At 49.8% G+C, this 3,256-nt stretch overlaps 1 protein-coding gene across 2 annotated transcripts in view; it reads left to right on the plus strand.

Moving 5' to 3' along the window:
* Window positions 1–302: 302 nt before the first annotated feature.
* The window catches only part of LOC121922979 (zinc finger protein 883-like), a 12,925-nt gene continuing 9,971 nt past the window's right edge, over window positions 303–3,256 (plus strand). For both annotated transcript variants that reach the window (XM_042453009.1, XM_042453010.1), the window contains exon 1: window positions 303–380. The gene's annotated coding sequence lies outside the window, so the exon portion shown is untranslated. The remainder of the gene's footprint in view (window positions 381–3,256) is intronic.

Below are 3,256 nucleotides of genomic sequence, written 5' to 3' on the forward strand. Positions count from 1 at the left end.
AAAGCTCATGCTGCCAATCCCTTTCTTTCAGTGAGTCTCAAAGGTGCTACAAGACCTCTCCAGGCACGGTTTTCTTATTTACACCCTTCACTCCTAACACCAGGGAATGAGGAGGGAAGACGCCGTTATTCTTGTTGCTGCTGCTGCTGTTATTATTTTCAGAGGCAAAGGAGAGGTTTGGAGAGAGAGAGAGAGAGAGCGAAGCACTTTCTGCCCCCCTGAGTCCTCCGAGCAGCGAGCTCCGCTTCCTAGAGAGGCAGGAAGTACTGATCAGGGGGAAGGAAAAGAGGGGTGCACCCTCTAATCCCACTTCTGCAGGGAGAGAGGGAGGAGGGGGAAGAGAGGCGGCTCCAGAGAGGAATCTGCAGGAGAGGAAGGAGGTAAGGTGGGGGGGGGGGCTGCATGTGGGAGGGAGGCAGGGGGGCAATGCAGAGACCCCTCTCTTCCCAGGGACATAGGATGCCCTTGCTGGGGGCGGAATTTGGCTCAGGGTCTGGCGTTGTTGTTGTTATCCACCCTTGGGTCCATCTCAACCCATGGCGACCCTGTAGATGAGACATCTCCAAGGCTCCCACTGCTCTGCTCAGGTCCTGCAATGGCATACCCACGGCCTCATTAATAGTGTCCATCCATCTAACACAGGGCTCCTCAAACTCCACCCTCCAAGTGTTTTGGACTTCATCTCCCAGAAGCCTCAGCCAATCACAACCCACATGCAAATTTCCTTCCTACCTCAGGATTCTACATTCAATCTAAATAGACTTCCAGAGCCCCACAAAGGCTCCTCCCTCCTTTGTCCCTCAGCCAATCACAACCCACATGCAAATTTCCTTCCTACCTCAGGATTCTACAGTCAATCTGAATAGACTTCCAGAGTCCCACAAAGGCTCCTCCCTCCTCTTTGCCCCTCAGCCAATCACCGCCCACATGCAAATTTCCTTCCCACCTCATAATGCCCTCCCTGAGAGCTTGGCCAATGATTTGGGATTCTGGGAGCTGTGCCCAAAACATCTGGAGGGCCAGAGTGTGAGGCCCCTGCTCTAGCGTGTGTCCTTCCTCTTTCTGCTTCCCTCCTCCTTTCCAAGCATTCCTGTTTTTTCCAGTGAGTCATGGCCAAAGCCTTGTCAGTCCAATCATCTTGGCTTCCAGAGAGATTTCTGGTTTGATTTGCTCTGGGCCCCATTTCTGTGACTTCTTGGCTGTCCATGGAAACCTCAGCACTCTTCCCCAGCACCCATCTCAAATGAGAGCATTCTCCTCCTATCCGCTTCCTTAACTGTCCAGCTCTGACATCCATCCCTAGTAATAGGGAATACAGTTGCTTGTATGGGCCTAAGTTTCATCTCTGTGATGCCAGAAAAGTAGAGGAGCCAGGAGGGCCAAGGGAGGGAGGTAAGGCTGGGACTGAGGGACACACAGGACCCTTCCCACCTCCCTCATAACTTCCAAAGAGACACATCCAGGCATGGGCTTTCGGTTAGAGAACAAGGGACATTGGCTCTTACCTCTGATATGTCCATCTCCAGTCGATAGGAGCCCCTGGGAGGACATTTGGGCAGAAATGGCTGCAATGGAGGACATGTGTCCTGAAAAAGGAGGATGCGTTTGGTTCACCCTGGCGCAGGCTCCTTTACACAGCGCTTCGCATACATAGAATATCATAGATACATACATACATGCAATTGGTTAAAAATAGAATAAAATAAAATAAGCCTGCCTATGGCGTACATTCTGTAAAAATAGTTTAACATAATACACATTAAATCATATTCACATTAAATCATAAAATATAGCAGGTCAAAAGTAAAATTAAACCTACAATAACAATAAAGTGATGTCTGGGAACGCTTCTCTGAACAGCATTGTCTTTAACGTGGCTTTAAAGCTGGGTAAAGAGGCGATGAACAGTGCTTGGGTTTGTAGCTTTTATTGGGTAATGCCCTACATTTTTCTTGAATGCCCCACAATCTGTGGTGCCTTGTCCTTTTTCGGGGTTAGGATATCTGGCCTCGTCTCTCCACATTGGGTCTGATCTGACTTTTGTGGATTTAATTATTCAAGGATTTTATTAATATGTTCTCTTTAGGAATATCTAGTTCCTCCAGCACAACTCTGTGGTCAACTTAAACCAAAAATCGCACTAAAGGGCTTGGTTGAACAGGATGGAGGATGGAGCAAGCTTGTTTCCTGTTGCTCCAGAGAATAGGACATGGAGCAATGGATGCAAGCTAGAGGAAAAGAGATTCCACCTCAACATGAGGAGGAAAGCTGTGCGACAGTGGAACACTTCAGAGTGTGGTGGAGTCTCCTTCTTGGAAGGTCTTTAAATAGCAGCTGAATAGCCATCTGTCGAGGGTGCTTTGATTGTGTATTCTTGCATGGCAGACTAGGTGGCCCTTGAGGTCTCTTCCCGCTCTATGATTCTAATTCCAAAAAGGCATAAAAGTCTTATTTTAGCTACCCCCACAATCTTTGCCTAGGAGCCTTTATAACAGCGCCATGCCAGGTGCAGAACTTCCACCCTCTGGGGGTGGGGCCATGTGCCAGAGGCGGGGCTTCCACCCTCCAGGGCGGGGGTTCTGGGACAGGGCTGTTCCCCCCCCCCGCGCCCTTTCCCGCCTCCAGCTGTCCTCTAAGAGACAGCTAGAAGTTGGGGAAATTGGAGGGGGTGACAGGCGCACGCCTGCTCCCCTACCCTTCCCTTGGCCTCCGGCTGCTTCCTCAGCTGGGACAAGAAACAGCTGGGGACCAGTAAGAGCCCGTGGGGGGAGGAGCAATGGGCCCATGGGCCCTGCTCCTCTCTGAGGGGCTTCGTCAGACCTGAGGTGTCCTCCGAAGGACACCGCAGGTCTGGCAAAACCCCGCGACGAGGAGGAGGAGGAGGAGGAACAAGAGGTGGGTGCCCATTTCCTAGGGTTTTTTTTCCTAAAGTGCCTTTTCTGTGTATTTTTTGTGGTTTTAATGCTAACAAGTCTGCCTTGTTGTGATAATGATAGTGATGATGATGATGATGATGGTGATATTGCTGTCAGTCAGCTTCTGAGGCTTGCGCTCACTCTTTCTGAAGCCGAGACAGTGTGACTTTCCAAAGTGCCTTTTCTGTGTACAGTACTTTTGGGGCTTTTAATGCTAACAGGCCTGCCTTCTTTTAACAATGATAGTGATGATGATGACGATGATGATATTGATATCAATTAGCTTCTGAGGCCTGCGCTCACTCTTTCTGAAGCCGAGACAGTGTGACTTTCCAAAGTGC

This window comes from Sceloporus undulatus, chromosome 2, assembly GCF_019175285.1.
Source record: "Sceloporus undulatus isolate JIND9_A2432 ecotype Alabama chromosome 2, SceUnd_v1.1, whole genome shotgun sequence".
Lineage (NCBI taxonomy): Eukaryota > Metazoa > Chordata > Lepidosauria > Squamata > Phrynosomatidae > Sceloporus > Sceloporus undulatus.